The 27,659-nt window shown below is 45.2% G+C and overlaps 1 long non-coding RNA gene across 1 annotated transcript; it reads left to right on the top strand.

The window, feature by feature from the left end:
• Positions 1–11: 11 nt before the first annotated feature.
• Positions 12–27,659, top strand: LOC122890078. The gene is made up of 3 exons (XR_006381050.1): positions 12–129; positions 26,546–26,618; positions 27,433–27,659. It is a non-coding gene; the product is annotated as an uncharacterized LOC122890078 (long non-coding RNA).

Genomic DNA, 27,659 nt, shown 5'->3' with positions numbered 1-27,659 from the left:
GTCTCAGGATATTTTGCTCGAGTCTATGGTGTCAATCAGCTGATAAGGACATTTCTGCAGAAGACAGAATGTTATTGTCAAATTCTAAATCTTGAGACTGGGATGGAGACCACCTTCTGGAGATTAAAGGTAAATGAACATTTTCCCTCTTCTTTCCCGAATTGTTTCATTTGTGAAGGTGCCCGCCTGGTTCAAAATGTTAAAACTATATTAGGAGGAATAGAAGATGGCGGGGTACTAGGAAGAGGCGTCTTTTCAGCTGGTACCCCAAAGTGAGCTGATTACCTACCAAAGAACTCTGATCACCCATGAAATCAGCCTGAGATCAGAATCATACACGTCTGGATCTCTACAGGGGCAGAAGGCGCCAGTGAGCAGGTAAAGCGGAATGGGAACAGTGGACTGATATCGGAAGATAAACAAAAGGGGGAGGGAGCCACCAGAGGCGACCGGTGCGAAAGTAATACCCCGATACAAGCGAGAGTGCGCTGCATCTGGGGACCAGCATTAACTTGGAGACTGGTTGAAAGCATTCCAAAAGAGTAAAGGATCGCGGGGGCAAATTGTGGGAATCGGGGCGGCTAGGGACAGGGGCTTAAGTCCCCGGTCCCAGACGGCCTCCCCGGCGCGGAGGCAGAGAGAGTGCGGCGGAGAAACCGGCTCCTGGTCCCTAAGCCGCCAGCGCGCCCCAGAGCGCGGGGGTTCCGGCTCCTGTGAGGGGACGGGAGCCGCGCCGGTCTGCAGAACGCGCACTCGCCCTACCACAAAGCTTGAGATGCGCGCGCACGTCGCTCCAGCTCTCCTGGGTTTCTAAGGCCCAGGGGCGCTTCTTGATCCGGGCCATTGTTTCAAAGTCTAAGCCGCGCGCGCGAGCGAAACTCTTCCCCGGACAGAGGCGCGCAAAAGCCCAGCCTGCGGCTTCCGGACCAGCGCCCCGTTCTCAGTGCCCCAGACGCGCGCCCGACCCACAGCCGCCTCTGAAAAGAGGTGCGCGCAAGCCAGGCACTCCCAGCCCGGGCCGGCGGCAAAATCTCAGTGTGCGATCGCTGCTTGGAACCTCTCTGGCGGTCAGGAGCTCCCAGACAGCCGCCACTGCCTTGGCTTTGGGGACGAGCAAAAGATCCTGCGCCCCCAGGGTCTTTAACTTGGAACCTGCACTGCCAGCGTCCAAGGGGGAATTTATTCAGCTTCTGCACCCAGACTGAGGCTTCTCTCTGAGACAGATCAGGAAGTGTTCCAGGGTGCACCTTGACTGCACCAGAGTGGATACATCCAGCTACATCTGTTCAGTCTTCTCCCACCAAAATGACTAGGAGGAGGAATGCCCAACAGAAGAAAAATACAGAGGATGGACCTTCCACAATAGAGCTAACGGCTATCAACATAGACAATATGTCGGAAAGAGAATTCAGGCTAACAATTATCCAGGCAATAGCTAGGTTGGAGAAAGCCATGGATGACCAAACAGAATTGATTAGGGCCGAACTGAAAGCGACCAGACAGGATGTTCACAATGTTAGGGCGGAGCTTAAAGCTACCAGGGAGGAGGTCCACAATGCTCTCAATGAGTTCCAATCCAATCTAAACTCTCTCAAAGCTAGGGTAACTGAGATAGAAGATAGAATTAGTGATCTGGAAGACAAACAGATAGAGAGAAAGGATCAGGAGGAAGCCTGGAACAAACAGCTTCGATCCCACGAAAGCAGAATTAGGGAAATAAGTGATGCCATGAAGCGTTCCAACGTCAGAATTATTGGAATTCCTGAAGGGGAGGAGAAAGAAAGAAGTCTAGAAGATGTCGTGGAACAAGTCCTTCATGAAAACTTTCCGAATCTCGCGAATGAAACCAGCGTTCATGTACTAGAGGCTGAACGGTCTCCACCCAAGATTATACACTCCAAAAAAACATCACGACACCTGATAGTCAATATGAGAAATTATAATTGTAGGTATAATCTCTTGAAAGCTGCCAGGGCAAAGAGGCTCCTTACTTACAGAGGGAAGCCCATCAGAATAACGTCAGACCTGTCCACAGAGACCTGGCAAGCCAGAAGAGGCTGGCAAGATATATTCAGGGCACTAAATGAGAAGAACATGCAACCAAGAATACTTTATCCAGCAAGACTGACATTCAAAATGGATGGAGAGATAAAGAGTTTCCAAGACCGGCAAGACTTAAAAGACTATGCAACCACCAAGCCGATACTGCAGGAAATATTAAGGGGGGTTCTATAAAAGAGGAAAAATCCCAAGAATAGCATTGAACAGAAATATAGAGACAGTCTACAGAAAGAAAGACTTCAAAGGTAACTCGATGTCAATAAAAACGTATCTATCAATAATCACTCTCAATGTGAATGGCCTAAATGCACCCATAAAACGGCACAGGGTTGCAGATTGGATAAAACGACAGGACCCATCCATATGCTGTCTACAAGAGACCCATTTTGAACCTAAAGATACACGCAGACTGAAAGTGAAGGGGTGGAGAAGCATCTTTCATGCCAATGGGACTCAAAAGAAGGCTGGGGTAGCGATTCTCATATCAGATAAATTAGACTTCAAAGTAAAGACTGTAGTCAGAGATACAGAAGGACACTACATAATCCTTAAAGGGACTATCCACCAAGATGATCTAACAATTGTAAATATCTATGCTCCCAATATGGGAGCAGCCAATTACTTAAGAAAACTGTTAATCAAGATAAAGAGTCATATTGATATGAATACACTAATAGTAGGTGATCTTAACACGCCTCTTTCAGAATTAGACAGATCATCGAAGCAGAAAATCAATAAAGAAACAAGAGCATTGAATGACACATTGGACCAGATGGACCTCATAGATATATACAGAACATTCCACCCTAAAACAGCAGAACACTCATTCTTCTCAAGTGCACACGGAACCTTCTCCAGAATAGACCACATACTGGGTCACAAATCAGGACTCAGCCGATACCAAAAGACTGAGATTATTCCCTGCATATTATCAGATCACAATGCTTTGAAACTGGAGCTCAATCACAAGGAAAAGTTCCGAAGGAACTCAAACACCTGGAAGCTAAAGACCACCTTGCTTAAGAATGCTTGGATCAACCAGGAGATCAAAGAAGAACTGAAACAATTCATGGAAACCAATGAGAATGAAGACACTTCGGTCCAAAACCTATGGGATACAGCAAAGGCGGTCCTAAGGGGAAAATATATAGCCATCCAAGCCTTGCTCAAAAAAATTGAAAAATCCAGAACACACCAGCTGTCTCTACACCTTAAAGAACTGGAGGATCAACAACAAATCAAACCAACTCCACACATAAGAAGGGAAATCATCAAGATTAGAGCTGAGATCAATGAGGGAGAAACCAGAGATACAGTAGAACGTATCAATGAAACTAGAAGCTGGTTTTTTGAAAGAATCAATAAGATCGATAAGCCACTGGCTACACTAATCCAAAAGAAAAGAGAGAAATCCCAAATTCATAAAATTATGAATGAAAAGGGAGAGATCACAACTAACACCAAGGAAGTAGAAACAATCATCAGAAGTTATTACGAACAGTTATATGCCAATAAGCTTAGCAACCTAGATGAAATGGATGCATTCCTGGAAAAATATAAACTACCAAAATTGAACCAGGAAGAAATCGACAACCTGAATAGACCGATATCTAATAACGAGATTGAAGCAGTGATCAAAAATCTCCCAAAAAACAAGAGCCCAGGACCTGACGGATTCCCTGGGGAATTCTACCAAACCTTCCAAGAAGAAATAACACCTATTCTCCTGAAGCTGTTTCAAAAAATTGAAGCAGAAGGAAAACTTACAGACTCTTTCTATGAAGCCAGCATTACCCTGATCCCCAAACCAGGCAAGGACCATACCAAAAAGGAGAATTTCAGACCAATATCACTGATGAATATGGATGCTAAGATTCTCAACAAGATCCTAGCCAACAGGATCCAACAACACATTAAAAAGATTATCCACCATGATCAGGTGGGATTCATCCCTGGGCTACAAGGATGGTTCAACATTCGCAAATCAATCAATGTGATACAACAAATTAATATGAGAAGAGAGAAGAACCACATGGTCCTCTCAATTGATGCAGAAAAAGCATTTGACAAAATCCAACATCCGTTCCTGATTAAAACGCTTCAAAGTATAGGGATAGAGGGAACATTCCTGAACCTCATCAAATCTATCTATGAAAGACCCACAGCAAATATCATCCTCAATGGGAAAAAGCTTGCAGCCTTCCCGTTGAGATCAGGAACAAGACAAGGATGCCCACTTTCACCACTCTTATTCAACATAGTATTAGAAGTCCTAGCAACAGCAATCAGACAACAGAGAGAAATAAAAGGTATCCAAATTGGTAATGAAGAAGTCAAACTCTCTCTCTTCGCAGATGACATGATTCTTTATATGGAAAACCCAAAAGACTCCACCCCCAAACTACTAGAACTCATACAGCAATTCAGCAGCGTGGCAGGATACAAAGTCAATGTGCAGAAATCAGTAGCTTTCTTATACACTAACAATAAAAATACAGAAAGGGAAATTAGAGAATCGATTCCATTTACTATAGCACCAAGAACCATAAGATACCTGGGAATAAACCTAACTAAAGAGGTAAAGGATCTATACTTGAGGAACTATAGAACACTCATGAAAGAAATTGAAGAAGACACAAAAAGATGGAAGACCATTCCATGCTCTTGGATCGGAAGAATAAACATTGTTAAAATGTCTATACTGCCTAGAGCAATCTATACTTTTAATGCCATTCCGACCAAAATTCCACCGGCATTCTTCATAGAGCTGGAGCAAATAATCCTAAAATTTGTATGGAATCAGAAGAGACCCCGAATCGCTAAGGAAATGTTGAAAAACAAAAATAAAGCTGGCGGCATCACCTTACCTGATTTCAAGCTTTATTACAAAGCTGTGATCACCAAGACAGCATGGTACTGGCATAAAAACAGACACATAGACCAGTGGAACAGAGTAGAGAGCCCTGATATGGACCCTCAACTCTATGGTCAATTAATCTTCGACAAAACAGGAAAAAATATACAGTGGAAAAAAGACAGTCTCTTCAATAAATGGTGCTGGGAAAACTGGACAGCCATATGTAGAAGAATGAAACTCGACCATTCTCTTACACCGTACACAAAGATCAACTCAAAATGGATAAAAGACCTCAACGTGAGACAGGAATCTATCAGAATCTTAGAGGAAAACATAGGCAGTAATCTCTTCGATATCAGCCACAGCAACTTCTTTCAAGATACGTCTCCAAAGGCAAAGGAAACAAAAGCGAAAATAAACTTCTGGGACTTCATCAAAATCAAAAGCTTCTGCACAGCAAAGGAAACAGTCAAAAAAACAAAGAGGCAACCCACGGAATGGGAGAAGATATTTGCAAATGACAGTACAGACAAAAGGTTGATATCCAGGATCTATAATGAACTCCTCAAACTCAACCCACACGAAACAGACAAACACATCAAAAAATGGGCAGAAGATATGAACAGACACTTCTCCAATCAAGAAATAAATAGGGCTATCAGGCACATGAAAAAATGCTCATCATCATTAGCCCTCAGGGAGATTCAAATTAAAACCACATTGAGATATCACCTTACACCAGTTAGAATGGCCAAAATTAACAAAACAGGAAACAGCATGTGTTGGAGAGGATGTGGAGAAAGGGGAACCCTCTTCCACTGTTGGTGGGAATGCAAGTTGGTGCAGCCTCTTTGGAGAACAGTGTGGAGATTCCTCAAGAAATTAAAAATAGAGCTTCCCTACGACCCTGCAATTGCACTCCTGGGTATTTACCCCAAAGATACAGATGTCGTGAAAAGAAGGGCCATCTGTACCCCAATGTTTATAGCAGCAATGGCCACAGTCGCCAAACTATGGAAAGAACCAAGATGCCCTTCAACGGATGAATGGATAAGGAAGATGTGGTCCTTATACACTATGGAGTATTATGCCTCCATCAGAAAGGACGAATATCCAACTTTTGTAGCAACATGGACGGGACTGGAAGAGATTATGCTGAGTGAAATCAGTCAAGCAGAGAGAGCCAATTATCATATGGTTTCACTCATTTGTGGAGCATAACCAATAGCATGGAGGACAAGGGGCGTTAGAGAGGAGTAGGGAATTTGGGTAAATTGGAAGGGGAGGTGAACCATGAGAGACTATGGACTCTGAAAAACAGTCTGAGGGGTTTGAAGTGGCGGGGGGGTGGGAGGTTGGGGGTACCAGGTGGTGGGTATTATAGAGGGCACAGCTTGCATGGAGCACTGGGTGTGGTGAAAAAATAATGAATACTGTTTTTCTGAAAATAAATAAATTGGGAAAAAAAAAAAAACTATATTAGGAGGAGATGCAGTGACCGCCTGTCTCCCACGCCTGTCCCCAGCTACTTGCGCCTGCTGCTGCCATCAACCACGTACTTGATGTCACCGGGGCCCCGGTGAAGGATGGGTGCCTGGCTTCTCATCCTCTGCTGTTACCAACAGGGCTCCTGATAAAAGCCCTTGTCGATGTGTCCTCTGTATGAGCGGAAGACCCTGACAGTGGGACTGTGAGTGCTAGACCAACGTGTCTGCTGTATTCACAATCACGAAGATTTTATTGTCAGCGTGACAGTGTCTTCAGTACAGTTTAGAGACGTGCAAGGCTGGTGATAGTGATATGTACAAAGGCCTTTCATAGCTGCTTCCTGATTTCATCCCTCACCTGCTTGGTTAACGATCAAGAACAGTTTTAACTTCTCTCACAGGAAATGAGACGGGTCTGGTTAGTGGCAGAACCAGGACCGAATAGACTGTAGGTCCCGCAAGTCCTGGTTGCTTCCATGTTTCTCTGTACAGAGCCTTGTGCCTGCTCATGGGGGGTCTTTGTGGTCCATCAATCGGTGGTGCCTGTACCTCAGTGGCCATCGTGTGATGGAAGGAGCTGGAACAGAATGCAGGGGCAGATCGTGTGCAGTAGGAACAGATGCCACTGGAGAAATGCCTCCTCTCAGCCCCACATCCTTTCAAATTGGTCCCGAGGTTTGTTTTTTCCTTCGTGTCATATACTTGTGTTGGTCAAGAATACATCTGACATTTTTATTTCTGGTCCAGGTACACTGAGTCTTAGGTACCCCTTCCAAGGATAAGGTTATCTGCCAGTAGTAAGGAGGGCAAATAGCACAGGGTAGAAAAGATTTAGTGGAGGTGTTTTGGATCGGTCCAAAAGGTTTTTTTAAAAAAAAACTCAAGTCTCCTTGAAACAAAAGAATGCCTGCTCCAACCATCTTCATGTTCATTCCCTGCTAGAAGGTAAAACCGCCTCATTTGACAATGGCAAGGTCTCCAGTATCTTGTAGGTCTTCCTTAGCATAGGAAAGTTCTTTTGAAACCCTTCCCTGTCCTTACCTCCCCCACCTTTCAAGGGTGTATCAGTTCCCCCCACAACACTTATGCCACGCTTTCTGTGCACGGATCCTGTCCCCGTGCTTTAATAAAAGCAACGTTTTGCACCAAAGAGGTCTCAAGAACTCTTTCTCGACATCGGCTCTGGACCTCACCCCACCAAACGTCACCTGCATTCCCAAACTCTTCTCCCCTGACTGCTCTGACTCCCAAGACTGCTCCCCTGTCTACCTGCCGCTTGGCATTATTTCTATCATTTCCTACAAATGATGGCAAAGGAGGCACTGCTAGGCTGTAGGGGACAGGCATCAACTCTGGAAACAGGATCAGTGCACACTAAGATCATAGAGTGGAGTAGCAACCAAATTAAACACAAAACAAAGCCACTGAGTGAAAAGTTATGGGGAGGGACCCCCAAACCCTCAATAGCAAGTTTAGAAAATGAGAGGGGAAGGAAAAGCATTTTGGTTCACACACACTAGAAGAACTGTCACATGTGCTTTGGCCAAACCACACTCCCCATTTGACCCAGGTGTTGGGGGAAAAAACAAAAAAGCAAAGCTGTGGAAGACTCACACTTTGGTATCTCATCCAGAATAAACAGTCAGTAGGTCCAGTACAGCCAACAGCCCTAAGGACCTTGAAAGCTGTGCCCCAGATAACTGGGCATATGACCATAACCTCCAGGAGCTCTCAAAATCACCAGTGAGTGTTCCTATTCCAACAGCCAAAAGGTCTACAAACCCTGGCGTTTGCTGACATTTCATAATGGATAATGTTTCCTGTCAGGCATTAAAGCAGAAACCAAAGAAACTTGGAGAGGATCTGCATCCAAACCCAGAGGGAGAAAGGATTTTTTTAAAAAATGTATTTATTTGACAGAGAGAGATCACAAGTAGGCAGAGAGGCAGGCAGAGAGAGAGAGGAGGAAGCAGGCTCCCTGCTGAGCAGAGAGCCCGATGTGGGACACGATCCCAGGACCCCGAGATCATGACCCGAGCCAAAGGCAGTGGATTAACCCGCTGAGCAACCCAGGCACCCCGAGGAAGGATTTTTTAAAAGCTCTTTAAAAAAAGAAAAAGAAAAAGAAACCTAAAAGTCGGCCCAAAGCGTTTCCACAGTTCTTTTCTCACAGATGCCTGGGTTTGGAGGCAGCAGCACCTCTACGGTCCCTCCATGGATACCAGGAACTCTGGAGGCAGATCCTATTGGCCCAGACCTCCCCTTAATTCTTTCCTGCAATTAGGCACTTGGAGGCTGAGGATCTGCAGAGGTAGGGCACCCCCGAAAGGCAGAGAACACCTCCCCCAGAGCACAGTGTCCACGGGGCCTCAGGCACATCAGTGCCCAGAGTTTTCACCCAGGGCAAACCCTGGTGAGGGGGCACGGAAAGGCTCAGGTGCAGTTCCCCCAGGGCCATGCTGGGCGTGGCCAGGACAGAGGGCGGTGGACACCCCCTGCAGGGGGCATCTTGGAAAGGCCAATCCACCAAGTAGCTCTTCCCAGACTCTGGCACTGGCCCAAGCTGGCCTCCAGTCTGTGGCTTGGCGCAGACCCAGACCAGGACCCCTTGTGCCTGGTGCGGGGTGGTGGCAGGGGATGGGAGCACACCACCAGGAGAGCCGCCAGCCCTACCGTTCCAGCTCCTGACCTCACCTGGCACAATCCCGGCCCGAATGGGCACATTTACAGGCCGGGTCTGGTTGGCCAGCTGCTTCACACAGCAGAATTGCATCTTCATCGTGGCGATGGGGTGGGCAGAGGGGCTCCCTCGGGGCAGCTGCCAGCGTGGTTTCTAACCCTATCCCCTGGGATAGCATCAGTCAGGACTGGCAAGGGGGATGGAATCGGGCCTCTGCTGCTGCACACCTGCCACTCTGTTTGGATCGCGGACCCGCGGACCAGGCGTGTCCACCATTCTGCCCAACCGCCTGCCTGGTCTAGGCGCACAGCTGTGGGAGGTGATAGAGGCGCAGCGTCGGCAGTGGCCAGTGAACCACCAGAGCAAATCACGACCAAGCTGTCCCCGCAGAACTGATGGGGCAAGAAGGGACAGGGCACTCTGGAGCCACTGGAGGCTGGAAATACACAAAGTCTCCATGAGGGCCGTCCTCTGTGCAGATAAAGACCTCTGTGAAGTGCTCTGAGGATCCTCTCTCCTAGCTGGATGGATGTTTGTGACCCTGTAATTTACACCAGAATGAAAAATGTACTATTGGGTGGAAAGACCATACCACAGGACTTTGTGTATTGTGATCCCACTTAGGGGGAAGTAGAGGGCATGTGCATTTTCTGGGGGCAGGCACCTGGGTGCAGTCAGGCGGGATCATGCACTAGGGGCACACCCAGGACAGGCACCAAGGAGGACAAGGGGCCCAGGCCTGGGTGGGAAGTTGTGGGGATGTGCTGTGGGGACAGGGACCAGGACCATTGGCCAGAGGGCCTTGGCTGTTTGGAGCTACCTGACCAGCAGAGGTGCGCGGGAGTGAGCAGCAGGAGGTGGGGTGGCAGGGTGGAGGGGTAGGAAAGGGACATGCAGTCATTGCCTGGAAAGGTCTGTATGCTTAGGCACAACTGAGCTCACAGGAGGGGGCGGGGGGGTCATGCAGGTGTTGCCTGGAAACCTCTGTAGGCTTTTGATTCTTAGCCTTGCGCAGCTGGGGGTTCTGGGACTACTTGGCGGTGTAGTCCGACTGGGCTGGACGCATTTGTACCGCGGACCAGGACAGTTGTATGACCATCAGATGTTCTCCTGGGATGGTAGGCTGGGCTCTGGCCTAGGCCATTCGCTAGGGGCCGTGGACAACAGCCAGACCTCTTTGACCAGGGACATCGATATTAAGAGACATGTGCTGGGGAAAGGGACTTTCCCTGGGGATGCCAGGGATTTGGCAGATGTCATCTCAACCCAGACACAGATCAGTAGACTCCTCCGTGAGATTGAAACATTGGAGGCTGAAGTGACTCATTGGAAGAAGTTGTGCCAGTGTTCCACCCAGGGACCAAATACCATCGACCCAGAAATCCTGTGGAAACTGAAGAGCCACATCAGGGACCTAGAGCAGTGGCGGAAGCGGGAGCTGGACGAACATCAGCTGGAGGTGGCGGGGTTGCAAAACACCCACCGGCGGAAGCTAGCAGACCTCACTGACCGGCACCGCCAACAACTTAGAGACTATCAACGGATGGATCGGCTCTCCAAAGAGGAGATTGGGAAACTCACTCAAATTATCCAGCAAAAGGATTTGGAAATTCAGGATCTTTCTAGGAAAATCTCTGCGGCTTCTCACTGCCAGAATGGGCACGTGGAACAACTTCAGCGCCAATTGCAAGAGTGTACTTTGAAAAGCGAACAGGTCTTGGTGGTCCTAAATGAGAAGACAAGGGAGAATAGCAATCTGAAAAGGAACTATCACAGAATGACCGATCGACTTGCTGCGAAAGAAGCAGAACTCCAGAGGATGCAAGAGGAAAATCAAAAGCTGTCCACTAGAATAGAAAGCAGTGGCCTAGAGTTGTTTAGAGAAACGATTCGGAATTTGTCACACATTATTCGAGAAAAAGACCTGGAAGTGGATGCGTTAAGTCAAAAATGTCAGACTTTAATGACGATCCTGCAGACACCCAGCACTGGTCATGAGGTTGGAGGAGTTTCTATTGATCAGTTCCAGCAGCTTCTACAGGAACAGGACACATTAACAGAGCGGGTGAAGTTCATGGAAGAGTGGAAAGAGCAGGTGCTGACCACAGTCCAAAATATGAAGCGTGAGTCACCCCAGCTTCAGAGAGATCTGAGACAACTCCAGGCGTGGGCTTGCACCAACAGTGAGGTTTTGAAACCACAGACGACCTCTCTTGACCAAATCCACACTTACCAAGGACATGAGATAAACTTACAAGAGCTAGAGAAGGAACTAGCACAACTTAAGCTCCACATCGGGGAGCTCTGCAATGCCAAGGACCTCCTTTTAGGGAACCTTGAAGTGATTTTCCTCCGGCCCTCCAGCGACTCCGCAGAGGCAGCCAACACTCTGAAGGCCATGAAATCTGACCGAGTGAGTGAGTCTTCTCAGGTGCTCCGAGAGGAGGTAGAAGAGCTCAGAAAATCAGGGCAAGGAAAAGATACAATGATTCAAACCCTCCAGCAGAAGTTCAGCAGAGACGGATTGCTTCAGGGGCTGCTACGGGGGAAGGAGAAGGGAAGCCACAGGAACACAGCGATTCTGATTCCCACATGGAGCATCAGAAGGAGAAACAGGCTGTTCTACAAGATTTCCCTCAGGCTCAGGAGCTCCGAATCCCAGCGAAAAGTGAGGAACTGCTTTCTTTACAGGAGAAGCTCAGGGGCCAACTGAGTGAGAATGAGCTGCTGAGGCAGGCATTCACCAGTCTGAAGGAGAGGATAGCAGATTTTGAAATGGTTGTGTGTCGGCTGAAAGAGGAAAATGCAAAATGGTGGAAACATGTAGAGAAAAGGACATGGAAAATCAGGTCTTGCAAGAGACAAATCGGCTGCTTTCAAAGATGCAGAGGGAGGAGGAATCCCAGCCTGCCACGATGAAACAGAAGGCACTTGCTCTGGAGCAACTGCTGCGAGAGAAAGAACAGGGTGAGAGCGGGGAATTGAACCGGCCATTCAGTCAAAGCAGGAAAGGGCAGTTGTGGGTCAACAGGAGAGAGATGATGTAGTGTTGGCACAGAAACAGAAAGAAATGGAAACCTGTGCCCACCAGAAGGAGGGTCACCAGTTACATGAGAGAGAATTATGCCTAACCCAGGAGCTGGAGAGAGGGCGGCACGTCACTGCAGAAGCCCAAGATTCTCGTCGCCTGGAACCTTTGGCTTCAGAAATCCAAGTGGCTCAGCTAAGAGAGGAAGTGACAGTCCTGCAGGGAAAACTCGTTTTGTCTTCCGCTGCCATAGAAAAGGGCAGCCATGGAGCCAGTCTGCAGGTAGAGTCGCTGCGGGAGTAATTGCACGTGGTCACCCAGCAGAAAGAGGAAGCGGCGCTCTGGCTTGCCGCCTCCCAGGAAGAGGGAAGGCACTATGATCGAAGGCTAGCGAACCTCAAGCTGGAACTCGCTGAATGGATGGAAAAGGCAGACACCCTAGAAGGAAAACTGAAGTCGTTACTGGGACGATTGCATCAAACAAATGCCGACTTGGAGGTGAAGGAGGACCATCTCCAAGAGTTCAAGAAACAGAATGAAGTCCAGCAGGAAATACTGGAGGACACACAGAAGAAACACTTGACCTTAGTAAGTAAAGCTGAAGGAATGGTGGACAAAACCCTCCTAAGGAGACTCTTCGTGGGATCTTTCCAGGCAGCTGATGCAGAACGGCAAGAAGGGTTGAGGTTGATGGCAAGCACACTGGGGATCCAAGAAGACCAGTTGCGGCAGCTGCATGGTCAAGAGCCCGCGGGTGTGCCCAGCGGGGTGACTGCGGTGCCTGGATCCAGAAGCGTCCCCAATGCACCCGGGAAGACAAATCACCAAGCTGTGGCCAATCATTCTTTTTCAGGACCTTTCATCCAGTTTCTAGAAGCGGAATCTCATTCAGCTTTTCCATCGCCAAACTCCTCTGCTCATGACGTGAAACCCCCAGATTCATGAGGAAGGGGAAAACTGCCTAAGAAACAAGGCCCACCACGACTGAATGCTACCCTGGGATCCACACCCGGAAAAAAAGATGTCAAGCCCCGAACCACAGCTGTGTCTCTTATTAACCCACCTGGACCGGAAATGGATGGGTCGGAGCACCTTCTTCTAAATGTTATCTCTGATTCTTTACCCAGATACACGCCCTATATACTGTCACCTGCCAAGCAGTTTGGAATGGTGGCCAAAGACCTATCAAAGAAATAGATGATTGTCAAGCCAGAGTCGAGACCACGCTTTGAAGATCCCAAGTCACTCTGTGTGTCTACCTGAACCCCAAATGCCCTTTTCAAAATGTAAACTATTTGCAGTTCTGCTTTCAGCTTAATAAACATAGTATTTTATGACTTAACGAAAAAAAGGGGTCATTTAATAATGGCAGAAGTATTTGCCAAAGTGAAAATAGTGGTGACTTCTTTTTCTTTTTTTTAATGATTTTTTAATATTTTTTGACAGAAATTAGGGGCACGCAAGCAGGGGGAGAAGCAGAGGGAGAGAGAGAAGTAGGTTCTCCACTGAGCAGGGGAACCTGTGACCTGATCCTAGGACCCCGGGATCATGACCAGAGCCAAAGGCAGACAGTTAACAGACTGAGCCACCCAGATACCAGAACAGTGGAGACTTTGTTAGGACAGTCGACACTGCTGGGCTTGGGGGCTGTGGTCAAAGGATTCTTCCAATAATGTCTGTAATGCTTTAAGGTTTTCACAAGGGTCAGGTGTCGTCGTATATCTGATCTAGGGAACACATCAACTTGTTTTAGTCTTCCAAATTTATCAAATACACGAGTACACACTCCTTATATGGGAAACAAAGTGAATAGCACGAAAGTACAAGATGAATATAAGGTTAAAAAAAAAGGCAAGTTTGCTTTTCCCAGGTAAGTCTCATTTCTGTTAGCTTATTTTTTATTTTCTATTTTTTCAAAATCATTTCCTTTTCTGTTGTCTGCAAAAGCACTCTATGGGTAACCTGAGTCCTCTTGGGCCTTATGTATATTTGCCTAGTTAGGAGTATTGTATTCTCTGACTTGTTTTATTTTTTTCCCTCCAAATCACTCTGCCTTGGAGACCATTTTTAATGGGAATGAATCCCATATTATTCTTTAAAAGAAAATCCAGCAGCTTATGGTTCTACCCTAAATTATGCAAATAGCTCCCCTTGATTAGCATTTAAGCGGTTTTTTCCTGGAATGTCCATGGTCAACTCCCTTGTTCATTTCTTCAAAAGCCCCTTCAAATCTCCCTTTGCCCTTTGAGGCGAATTGTTCCATTGCACCTTGGAAAGGATCCATTCAGATTTCTTTAAGGACATCATTCCATTTTCCATTCTGCTCTCTCTCCAGCCTGCCAAATATGGTCATACCTTCCCTGCTTTCCTGTTGTCAGTGCTCTGATTCACACCCACTGCTGTCTCAGGCTGGTGCAGTAGACTCCCTAACAATCTTGCTGGTTCCACTGTTAACCTCCCTTGAATCCAGTATGAACACTGCTGTCAGGATGAACTGAGATGAAAATGTGATGTTACTTCCCTGCTGTAATTACTGGAGGGTTTCCCAACTGCCTGGAGTTTGACCTTTAAGAGACCATCCGAGCCCTTGCCTTTGCAGCCTTCCTTCCTCTTCATCGTTCACATAAAGGCTGCCCTTTAGCTTCACGTGAATTCTTGCAAGCCCCAAATAGATTATTATCCAAATAACTTCAAGTCCATGAGCCTCCTCATTGTGCCTTAACAAAGGTACAAGTGAGAAAGATGTTATCCTCCTCTTCTTCACCCGTTGGCGAAGGGAGGGATTCCAACCCTAAAGCTATGCAATATCCGCATGCAACATAGCTGAGATCCACCGTAAGTTGTTACCGACCTATCCTCATGGCCCAGGGAAGGAGGACACACACATCATGCAGGGCCATAGGGGACGTTGCACCTGGGAACAGAATGGACAAGTGCAGTGGGTACAGACTATGTAGTAAGAGGAGAGCAAAGGTGAGCCCTATTCCTGCAGGAGGGAATGACTGGCTTGCTGGATCATTCCACAGACTGTCAGGGAACTGGAGCTTACTACTTGGGGAGAAACAGTGCCTGGTACCTGTGCTTAGGAGGCCTTGTTGGCCAGAGGATCTGATCTGTGGGAGCAGAGTCGGAAGGGAACATGGAGTGAGGCCATTTGAGGCCATCTGAATCTTAATCAAACTCAGGCTTTCAATCACAATGGACTCTGATATTTGGACATCCATTTCATCTGAGACCCTTAAGGCATAGGAAAGGTGCTTCTCCAGGACGTGAAACTGTCATGTGAGCAGGAGGGAGACGTGGTCATCAAAACCAAAATGTAATATCTTCCATAGATGTTCACGCAGTTGATCCGAAGGAAGTCTCTGGGTGGCCAAGGGGTAGAAGGAAGGGCTGATGTCCTCCAGCACCATGGAATCTGGCAATGCACTGTGGACAGAAGCCGCCACCTCCACCTGCAGGTAGGATAAGCAGACTTTGGCTTCAGCCTGTAGCAAGTAGGCCTTGGTGACTCTATTAAGCTGGTGGGGGTTCCATGACCCAGAGAATAATAGACAGCTGGATAGGAAGGCTCAGTGCCTGTGAGAGACTCTATTTCCAGGAGAGCCCAGTGCATGGCCAGTAACTGCTGCTTTCATGGTCTATAACCCAGGGCCAAGGAGGGCTGTTTCTTGCATTGGGATCCCATGGACAATTGATAGATACCATGGGTGGTCCAGGGACTCCAGGAAGGAGAGAGGAGGCTTCGGAAGCCTTTTCTCCTAGGCACTAACAGGCGATTTTTAAAAAATGATTTTATTTATGTAGTTAAGAGAGAGCTCTGGCTGGAAGAGGGGGTGGAAGGGAGAGGGAGAAGCAGGCTCCCCACCAAGCAGGAACCCCCCTGCGAGGCTTGATGTCAGGATCCTGAGATCAGGACCTGAAACAAAGGCAGGTGCTTCACCAACTGAGCCACCCCGTCACCCTCACAGGTCATTTTTACTTGCACATTTTTACTTGCCTTTTGTTGAGGGGAGAACCTCCTGCCTCATTGTGAGCTCATTGACAAGTAACAGCCCAAATGGGCTTCTGTAAAATTTATAAACGAGGTATATGTTGCCTCAGAACCCAAAAAGTACTTAAAGTTGTTGGACTTCTGTGACCTTTTTTCTTTTTTTAAAGATTTAATTTGTTAGATGAGAGAGCACGAGAGAGAGAGAGAGAGAGAGAGAGAGAGAAGAATTAAGGGGCTGGCAGTGGCAGAGGGAGAGGGAGAAGCATGCTTCCCTCTGATCAGGGAGCCTGATGCAGGGCTTGTTGCAGGACCCTGAGATCAGGGCCTGAGCTGAAGGCAGACACTTTACTGACAGAGCCACCCAGGAACCCCTGCATTTGTAGGTCCTTAATAAGTTAGCCAAATAAATTTCCTCGCAGGAGGATGTCTTAAATGTGATGTCACACCTATGTTCCTGGAGAAAGATGGGTGTAGTAAGTTCCTACACACAGAGATTGCCTGTGATAGCAGAGCAGTTTGGATGCCCTTTGTATAACGAGGTAAATCATGTCTCCTTCAAGGTTGAGGCACACGTGCCTGAGAGGATGTTGAAATAGGCACTGAACAGAATATACTGGCCAAATCTATCATAGCGAAGTATTAACCATCTTTTAATTGGTTGGGCTCCCTCATTATTTTATTTTTTAAAAAAATTATTTATTTATTTTGACAGAGAGAGATCACAATTAGGCAGAGAGGCAGGCAGAGAAAGGGGGAAGCAGGCTCCCCCCTGAGCAGAGAGCCCAATGTGGGGCCCGATCCCAGGACCCTGAGACCATGATCTGAGTTGAAAGCAGAGGCTTTAACCCACTGTGCCACCCAGATACCCCATCCCTCATGTTTTTTTTTTTTAAATGACTTTATTTCTTTATTTTAAAGAGAGATAGAGATAGCAAAGGAGCGGGGGTAGGGGGTGGTGGTGGGAAAGGAAGGGCAGAGGCAGAGAAAATCCCAAGTGGACTCCACCCGAGCATATAGCTGGACATGGGACCCAATCCTATGACTCTGAGATAATGACCTGAGCCAAAAGCTTAATCCACTGAGCCCCCCAGGTGTCTCAGATGTTTTAAGGGGACTGGGGTTTATTTTAATCAGGTATGGTAAGACAGGCAGATATACAAGTAACACTCACAACGGAAGAAGTGTTTTTGGACTCACAGATTCCATGAAAGGAGGTCCTGGGAGGCATGGAGGGCCACCCCGGGAAGCACCAGGCTTGGTCAGGAGAAAGAGGAAGTGAAGGGACTATAGGGGGAAGACCCTTTATCGTGGATTCTGTGGGAAGGGGCAGGTGAGTCCGGGTAAGCACGTTTAAGACTGCCTAGTTTGTGTCATCTCAGTGGGTTCTGGGACACAGTGGTGTCTGGAGTAGTCTGTCCTTCCCCCTGGGATGATCATGGCAGGGCATAGTGTCCCAGAGTATAAAAGTTTCTTACAAGAGGTGGTTGGGGGTAAAGGCTCTGATTTGGTTGCTTTACATGTGAAAGGTTTGCTGGCAGGTAAGCTGCTGACCATCTCTAGGAATTCAGTAAGCCTGCCAAGGACAGTCCCTCCGAAGTCACCAAGGCCTGAGATGTCAAAGCATTAAATGCAGACGATAGAAAATATGATTATTATATTTGCTATAAAGAGGATTTGAGCCCTCATAATAAGTCCATTAAGGTTAGCCAACCAGTGCCTCCTAGCAACATTAGAGTTCATTCAGAACCTATGTTTGAGAGGCACAAAAGCCAGTCAGCCTTCTTTTATTTTTGCCAATTAAATTATTTTAGTAAATTTTGGATTTCCTTTTTTTCAAAGATTTTATTTATTCATTGGAGAGAGAGAGAGACAGAGAGAGACAGAGAGAGAGACAGAGAGAGAGACAGAGCTCAAGTACGTGTGATAGCCAATTAAATTATTTTAGTAAATTTTGGATTTCCTTTTTTTCAAAGATTTTATTTATTCATTGGAGAGAGAGAGAGAGAGAGACAGAGCTCAAGTACGTGTGATAGAGCAGACCCCAGCGGGAGTAGCAGGGAGAGGTAGAGGAAGAAGCAGACTGACTCCTTGCCCAGCAGGGAACTTGATATGGGGCTTATTCCAAGGATCCTGGAATCAAGACCCAAGCTGAAGTCATTGACTAACCATGTGAGCCACCCAGGTGCCCCTGTAAATTTTGGGTTTACAGTTGGGTCAAATTTTGAACCTATGTTGAATTAGTCGGGGTAGCTGGGGGGAGAGTTCTGCCTCCTGTATTCAGATTTCTCTCTTCCACTCCTCCTATGCTTGGGTCTGTTTCTTCCTGGTGAAGAAACCCCTGTGGGGTGGGGGAGTGTCTCATTACCCTGCTCCTCTTTCTCAGGCTTTTTTTCCAGAGTGTCTCAAATCAGCATCATCAGCCTTGGAGCTTCCGTTGTGGCAATGGTTGTATGGTTTCAAGTCTCCTGGTGTAAGTCAAGTGGGAATTGATCCCCTCACTGTGCCACAGGGGTCCCCCATATGTTTCCCCCATAACCCTGATGATCAGGATCTTGTGCCAAACAGGTTAGGCAATGGGGTGGTCAGTGGAAAGGCACAAGACCTACAGCCTAGTCGTTGATGAAGCAAAACCATCTTCTGCTACAGCCCTACCTTCTCTTAGTGTAGATTGTTTCCTTTCCCCCCTTTTCCCGCTCTACAGATTCCCTCAGGATAGATTTTCATTTCTAACCACACAAAGTCATGAGATTTTGTTTCTGTCCCCATCTAATCACACATTGTGCACATGTTCTGCATGTTTGTGGGGAAAGGGAGCTGGTTTGGTCAGCCCACAGATGGCCATCCTCTTCTTGTGGGAATGCCAGTCCATCTCCCCAGTGTTGGAGTCCACAGCCAGGAAAATCATTCTGTCCATGGCCAGAGTCAGAGCCTCAAGCCCCCGAATCACAAGATTATTCTATCGACGAGCTGGGGAGCAACAACACTACGAGAAAGGCAAGTGTGCTGGTGAGGTGTTTGGCACTGGGAGAGAAGTGGAACACCAAATCCCTCCCCCCACTTTTCTGTTTTTGATCAGCTGGTGGGCCCTGGGCTGCCATGGATGTCTACCTGAAAACCTTGAGGGCTCAGGAAGACACATGGTAACAGGGAGAGGAGTGGCAGCTCGGAGTCAGGCAAGGCCACTCCCAATGCCTGAAACACAGTGACTCGGGAGGCAGCCAGGGAGCCATTCTTACATTTCCCTGGGGCCGCGGCCTCCCTCCCTTGCACCCACAACACAGAGGGTCAGCCCCAGGACTGTGCTTGGGGTACGCTTTCCCGCATAGACCTGTACGTCAGCCCCAAGCACTGGGCCATCACCCAGTCCCTGGAACTCAAGCACACCAGTCAGCATGTCCTGCAGTTGCCAGCCTCAGGTGGTAGCCTTGGAGACCAATGCAGGCCACATGCAGGACACATAGGTGACACCTCTCCCCCAGATACAGTCAATTCTCATTCATTCTCACCTTTTTGGCAAGGATGGGGTATTATTTTGGAAATGGAAGGTGACCTCCATTTGAGAGAATAGAACATGAGCCAACACAGCTTGCCAGTGATTGCCGGTTCCCTCCCAGATCGTGATTGTCACCCCTGAAGCCAGTGACTTAGCAAAGCAGCAGGTCAAGCTGACCCCATGTCTTCATTTAATGTGGGGACACCCTGTTTGTGACGCCACTTGTTTGACTCACCTTCTCCTCAGGTCCCTGATGAGGCCTGAGGAGACCTGCTCCAGATGTTTGGGGATCCCCTGACACCTGCTACATGTGATTAACAACAGTTTACTAGTCACATATACTCACACTTCAGGGGAGGAGGATACCAAACATGGTGCAGGACTGCACAGAGACTGCACTTGGGAACAGAGAGAAGGAGCAGGGCCTTGGAAGGCAAGACTTGGTTGAAAGAAGAGGGCAGGCAAGTACTGGTTCCCATGGGTGGGTATGAGTGGCTTCCTTGAAAAATTCAGTGGGCTTCTACAGAACTGAACACTGCTCCCCAAAAAACAATACGCTCTATGTCTGGTCCCTGTGATGAGAAGGGTGTTTGGTTAAGAGACCTCCCCTGTGATAGGGAGAGGAGAACTTGCATGATGCCATTTGAATCCCTCCTTGATCTTCCAGGTGTCAAGACAGCCCTTATTACAGAATCTTAATTTCAGGCCTTATGCCATAAGAGGGTACAACAAAGTAATTCTTACCTTATGCAAAATAAGTTGTATTCCTCTATGCTAGCAATGAATATGTGGGCTCCACAATCAAACACACATTCACAATTACTCGTACAAAGAAACTACTTCGGGATAAATCTAACAGTGCCTGTCCAGGCATCCCATGCTGAAAGCTATTTAGCACTGATACAGGAAGTCAAAGATATAAATTAATGGAGAGAAACACCATACTCGTGATTTGGAAGACTAAGCATTGTAAAGATGTCAATTCTCCCCAGACTGATAGAGTTAATGCAGTTCCTATCAAAGTCCTGTCAGCTTTGTTTGTTTTTGTTGAGATAGACAAAAATATTCCAAAATGTATGTGGAAGGACAAAGGAATTAGAGTAGTTTCAAAAACTATTTTGAAAATAATACTAGTGTGGGAACACAGTCTACAGAGTTTCAGAACTTAGTAGTTAAAATAAGGAAGACTGTGTGTTATTTGCAGGACAGATACATGGAACAGAGAAGAACAGGGGCGCCTGGGTGGCTCAGTGGGTTAAAGCCTCTGCCTTTGACCCAGGTCATGATCTCAGAGTCTTGGGATGGAGCCCCACATTGGGCTCTCCCCTCAGCAGGGAGCCTGCTTCCTCCTCTCTCTCTGCCTGCCTCTCTGCCTACTTGTAATCTCTGTCTCTCGGGTAAATAAATAAAATATTTTAAAAATTTTTTTTAAAAAAGAACATAGCAGAACAAAGAACCCAGGAATAGTCCCCACAAATAAGCCCAACTGCGTTTTGAAAAGGGCGCTAAAGCAACTCCAATGGGAGAAAGCTGGGTTTTGTACTCTCTACAGCTTTTTAAATCTTGTGGAAGTCAGAGAGGCCAAGCTCAGAAAACAGCAGCAGCAGAGAAGGATGACGGTGCTGTGACTGAGGCCCTACCAGGTGGGAATGGGGAGGGAGAGAGATTGGGCGCCCCGGGTTGTGTGGGCGGGGTCCAAAGAGCTATCCCGTGATGCTTTCCAAAGGCTGAGGGAGCGGGGAACCTGTCCAATCAGCGTGTGGGCACAGGCACCAATGAGGGGGAAGGTTGTTAGGATGTCTGACGGTGGCGGGTCACTGAGATGCCTAGGCTGAGTGCGGGGCGACCAGCTCCCATTTTCCAGCCTTCTGAGAGGCTTGCTTCTTGCCTGGCATCTCCGGATCCCGTTTCCTTGCCCTGGTGGGTGCATAACCTCCAGACCCATAGCCACTGGCCTGAGGACGCCCTTTTTCACCTCCTGTACTTCCTCCTCAAGGTCAACGCAGAGGATGATGGAGTGAGCGGCCCCTGGGAAGATGCTTCTCTGTGCAGAGGTACCTGTGGGGCATGATGTCAGGACCCCATGTCCCTGGGAGGCTGGGGCCTTGCTGGGAGGCAGCCTGTGTCTCAGGAATACACTGATTGTCTCGCAGTGAGATGTGGCATCTTCTTCTAACCTCTTGAATATATATGCTGCTATGCCAGTACGATACACAGACTAATTTAAAAATCAAATAACAGACTCTAAGAAGTTGTAACAATCCCTGGATTAGTATAGGATGATAACTAAGGGATCTGCTATATTAAATCATGACAATAAAAGTAAAATCCCTCCATCTTTTCCTGGATTACATTCAGAGCTCAAATCAGAGAGCACTAAATGAATAATAATGAATGTATGCCTCTGTGAATGATTGAAGATTGAATCACATTTTAACTAGACTGTATTTATAAGTCCCTTTGGATGACATAATTACAATTCAAACCATACACTAATTAGCAGCAAACATCTATTTAATATTATTTAGTGGGTTTAAAATACAGTTTTTACATGTTTCTGAAAACAAATAAGAGAAAGAACACTTTACCTCAACACAAGAAAAGAATGTTAAGGCCCCAAGTCAACAAATAAGTTGGTGCTAGCTAGAAGCAAACCCAATCATATTTAAAAACAAATAGTCATATGAGATTAAGAGTCACTTATGGTTTGTCTCCCTCCCTATCCCATCTGGGGGAGGGGGGTTGGGAGAAGGGGAGTAGGGTTATGGACATTGGGGAGGGTATGTGCTTTTGGGTAAATTGGAAGGGGAGATGAACCATGAGAGACTATGGACTCTGAAAAACAATCTGAGGGGTTTGAAGTGGCGGAGGGGTGGGAGGTTGGGGTACCAGGTGGTGGGTATTATAGAGGGCACAGCTTGCATGGAGCACTGGGTGTGGTGAAAAAATAATGAATAATGTTTTTCTGAAAATAAATAAATTGGAAAGAAGAAAAAAAAGAAAAAAAATAAATAGTCATATTATATTTTTCTGAGAAATAATGACTAAATATCCTCATCTATAAGAGGCACAGTGAGAAGGCTTAAAATATACTTTTTCTCATAAAATAACTTTTTTAAAAGATTGTATTTATTTATTTGAGAGAGAGAGATAGAACATAAGCAGAAAGGAGGGGCAAAGAGTGAGGGAAAAGCAGACCCCTCATCTAAGCAGGGAGCCCAACGTGGGGCTCGAGTCCAGGACCCTCAGCTCATGAGCTGAGCTGAAGGCAGCCACTTAACAGACTGAGCCACCCAGGTGCCCCCAGTAACATTTTAATAGCAAATTTACATTGTTTTCTATTTCCTATATTGCTTAGCGACTGTTTACAATTACTTTAAAATTGAGATAATTCTTCATCCATTTTACACAGTTAAATGTACCTTAATGGGATAATTTACCAAGAGCCAAAATGTATAAGGAAGAAACTTCCACATCCACATGGTTCTGGCTGAAAGAAAGGTTTATTTGGTGACTCATTTGTCTCTATCTTCCTCTGTTAATTTTGGTAGGGTTTTGTTTTTGCTTCTAGAAACTATATAATTAAAGCTCTCCAAATATTAAGAAAATATACAGGACATGTGTCATGTTTCAAATTTCCAATTTTACCTTTTTCTCCTTTTATATCTCTTTTTGGGGAAGAGGGAATGAGTGACTTTAGAAAGCATCCTAAAAATATTCAAGAACATCATGATTCCTTATACATTTACCTGCCAAGTTTAGATTACTACTTTTATTAGTATTTTATGTTAAAAAATGCAGTAGACCCAGTAGTAAGTATCATTAAGTGTATGCTGAAAACTATAGCATATAGTGCCACTAAAGTAGAGAAGGAGTGCTGGATTGCTAAACAGCCACCAATTAGTGTCTATTTTGAGGAAATATTTTAGTAAAAATGAATAAATAAGTCTTGCAAACACAGATATGCACAAGTGCAATTTATGGGATATGACTTTTTTTCAAAAATATTATATTTAACTTTTGGAATAGAAATAAGTTTGACTAGAATATTTTGAAGTTTTTAAGCTAAATATCACTTAAATGATATATTTCATCATATACTTCTCACTGCATTTTATTTTTGCCAGCCTCTTTGACACTCCCCCAGTGGATCTATGATTATGGAACAAAAATTTTTCAGTCAATATGGGGACAAGGTGGCTCTTTCCTTTTCTGAACTCACTTAACTCTTTTAGCTATAGTTGATTCACAATGAGTTTATATCCCGATTCATGTAATTATTGATTAAAGTCATGAAATGTTATTATCCTCTGTATGTGGGAATTCCTCTTGTGCTGTCAATGACAATGCCGAGAAACGGGCTTCAAGGTGGTTAATTTCTAGGTATCAATCTATCTGCTTTATCAGGATTCACTCTTGCTGTCTGTATATCTGCTCTATATATGTGTATATATGTTATTTATTTGAATTGTCTTAAGTGCATACTTGAATAGCTTTTGAGGGTCAAAGAGAGTTCAAATGATAGAAAAATGGCTTGTTATTTTCTCCCTTCCCCTCCCCCCTGTTGCTAATGCTCACTGATGAAGAGTGCAGGCAGTGTCCTTCAATTTAAAGAGACAACCTTGTTCATTTGGAGGGTGTGAATGCCATTCTTGTGAAATACTGTAAATAGTAATTCACTTTTTTATTGCTTTTACATTGATAACATGCCTTGTGAAGACGTACAGTTATTCTGCTGAATTTAAGAAAGATGGGAATGGAATGTGCATGTTAATTTAAACATCTGTATGTACAATACAATAATCCTTTATTATCTGGAAATCAGAACATTTTACATGTTTACCAATATTAAATAACTTTTTAGGTTGGTATCCAATATTACTCAGTTTTTCCTCTAAGCACCTTCCTGAAATATTGAGAGAAGTCCTATGATCCTCATGTAAATCACTGAAAGTACAGTTTATAAAAATGCATTTGAATCACATCTACAAGAAGTCTGACTTGCCACAGCATCATCAGATACCAGAGCCAATGTTAGCAACTCAAGGGCTGAGTGTTGATACCAACCAAAATACGGGCCCAGCTTATTGTGTATTGAACTTGTAGGCCGCCTATTATGCAGGTGGATAAAAATATAATGCCCACGTTTAAAGGTGACCGGTGAACATAACAATTACAGACTGATGCTGTTCTCAAGACACATCCCAGAGCAAGCCCAGTCAGTTAGCTTTGCAGATTAACCCTGTGTACCTTCACAGTATTTAATTATTTGGTAAGGGACAGTAGAAGCATTTAAGAGTTTGAATGCCAAAAGCTGTTGAAGTAAGTGTAGTGTTGGAATGTTTAATGGCATTAATTATCATTTATACGTGAACCTACTCCTCCTTAAGGCCCAGGAGGCAGTGACTCACTGGGTTGTCATTAACTGTCATTATTGCTAGTAGAGTCAACTTCTTATTCATAAACACAAAGAAAAAAATTAATGAAAAACATGTCATTCTATAATACAGTGTTGGTGTTGCTAACTTATTCTGTGTCTCAGAATTCTATTGGCATTTTGAAATGTAGATGAATCTCAATATTTTCATCACGACAGTTTAAACAATTTGTGTGTGTATGTGTTTGATTTTTCTTTGTGCTAGCATTCTCTTGGTAGGAAAAAAAATACCTTACAGACTATCTGCAGAGAGTTTTGCTTTTGTTTTATTTGATCATTTCTGAAAGATGCAGATATCGATTCAGAAGGATAACCACCTAGAGATGGAAACAAATAGTCGGCCAGGTCAGGGCAAAACTTTCTCCAGTATGAGGATTTGGCAATTAAACCATTCACATTTTTGTGATCAATGAGGGGAAACCAGGAGGGTGAATAGTTGTAGAAATTTTAGTTTCATTAAGTTAAAGTATTTTCAGTTGTATGTAGTGGGGGAGATGCTTTTCTTTCTTTTATTAAGAAATTATTTACATGTAAGGGCCAGATGAGTTGGACTGTGATTTTTCTTTTTAAATCTAATATGTTTATTGAATTTTATTTATGGTCACTTGTTTCTGGATGTTATATTATTTTGTTTGGCTTAAATGAAAGAAGAAAGAAAAATATCCCTGTACGCTTCCTTTGTGTTCTTTCTGTACCGCAGTGTTTCTTTGTTTTAGGAATGCTACTTTCTTTGATTTATACATTGTAATAGCTTCAAATAATCCATTAGAAAAGCCAGTTTTTATTTCTGACTTTGCATTTTTATTTGTGAAATTGTTTTTATCACTGTGGAGAGTTATGGGGTTCACGTGCTGACTGTATATATGAGTGTAGGATAGGCTGAAACGTAAAGTGTGGTTGTTCTCATTGGTAACACTTACTGAGTAAGTGCATGTACTAAGACCAGAGTTGGTGAAATTAAAAAGTAGACGGCATTAGGATAAGATGTGGGTACAAGTTGACAAAAATAATAATATTAAGTTTTCTATCCCCAGGGTCACTTAGACTCTTCTCACAATGGCTAATGCTTCCATTAGTATGTATTGCAGACTCATAATTTGCTAGGCACAGGGGAAAAAAAAAGCACTGGAAAGAAATAACGGTGATTTGAGACAGAAATATCAAACAGGATTTCGGATACTTTGAGCTTACATCGTCAGGAGACGCTGAGGTTTAGCATTCGGTTTCATGTGGAGACCCGCAGTTAATATGGTCCTTGTTGAAACTTAAAACAGCTCTATTCGTAGCTTGACTGAGAAGGGGGGAAGAGGCCTAGAGTAAACAAAAGTGTGTGTTTTCAAGACAGCCTAATTGTATACAGTACATTTGCTTCCGCGGTTCCTTCTAATCCATCAAACAGTAAAATGAACAGATTTATTCTATTACAGGAGATACAATTGTTAGATAAGTCTAATACATGGACCAAAAGGGGAAATGGCATCTATTTAACAATTCTCTATTGTTCAAAGGATCATAGAAGTCCTGTTGCCTGCCTGTCGCATTCAATCAAGTTGCGTAAAATACTGCTGTGGAGAAAGGGAGGTAGGGAACCCTTAAAGTACATGCTTACACCTTTCTGAAAAAGTTCCTCCAGAGGGATGGTGATGAGAGTCCCAGGGGCAGGGGAGAATTGGGTGTTCTGAAGTGACAGAGTCATTGGTTCTCCCGCACCCCCATCCCTGTCTTTGACTTTGGTACTGCCCAGGAAAGCCACAGCAGTTGGAACTAATTGTAACTGGTTCAGGAAAGTCTTCATTAGCACTACCGCACATGGTTACCAGATGTGTGAAGGAGTGGGGAGGCATCTAGAGAGGGGAGAGGAACAAGTAGCTTCATTTGAAAGCTTAATAATCTGCCTTTTGTTTCCAAGTGTATTGTGTTAGAGAAAGGGGGAAAAAGACAGTTGGGGAAGATGAAATGCCCTCTTATTCACTCATTCTCTGGAAGCTGAATGGAAATCTTTGTTTCCTTCAAAATGTCAACATTTTTGGTGACTCTCCATGTGTTGGAAATGTTCCACTTTCTCCACCAGCGTCAATGAAAATTACCTGGGTTATCAAAACAGTTATGCTTCCTAATGGCTGAGATTGATAGTCCAAAATTTGGGGTTTTGAATGGAGATTTGATTTCTAAAATACGTAAATGATCTGTAAAAACTTTTGTCTTCAAATTACAAATTCCAGCTAAACATCACTGAAAACGAGAGAACAGGTTCTCATCTGTCCCTAATCCTGATTCGAGTCGGGGTAGCGTGGGGCAGCATTGCATCTTCTTTTATAGGACTGGGCTACTTTTAGCTATAAAGAGCACTGATTATAGAAGCTTGAGTTAAATATGTTATTTGTACTACATACAGATATTTTCCCTGGAAATCTGGAGTCATGTTTACTCACTACGTTCCACAAGAGAGCAATGAAGTAAGAGAATTTCTATTGTTTCTGGAAATGTTATTTATCATATTCTCACCGAACTCTATACCTCTATCTATGGGCACAGATTATTCTGGAAGGCCAGTGAGAACTATTCTAGATGAAACCTCTGGTTTCAAAATGGAACTTTTTGATGCTGCAGATAATTGTGACA

This window comes from Neovison vison, chromosome 11 (assembly GCF_020171115.1).
Source record: "Neovison vison isolate M4711 chromosome 11, ASM_NN_V1, whole genome shotgun sequence".
Taxonomy (NCBI): domain Eukaryota; kingdom Metazoa; phylum Chordata; class Mammalia; order Carnivora; family Mustelidae; genus Neogale; species Neogale vison.
Note: the sequence above shows the minus strand (reverse complement) of the source record. Positions and strands in the feature narration are given on the sequence as shown.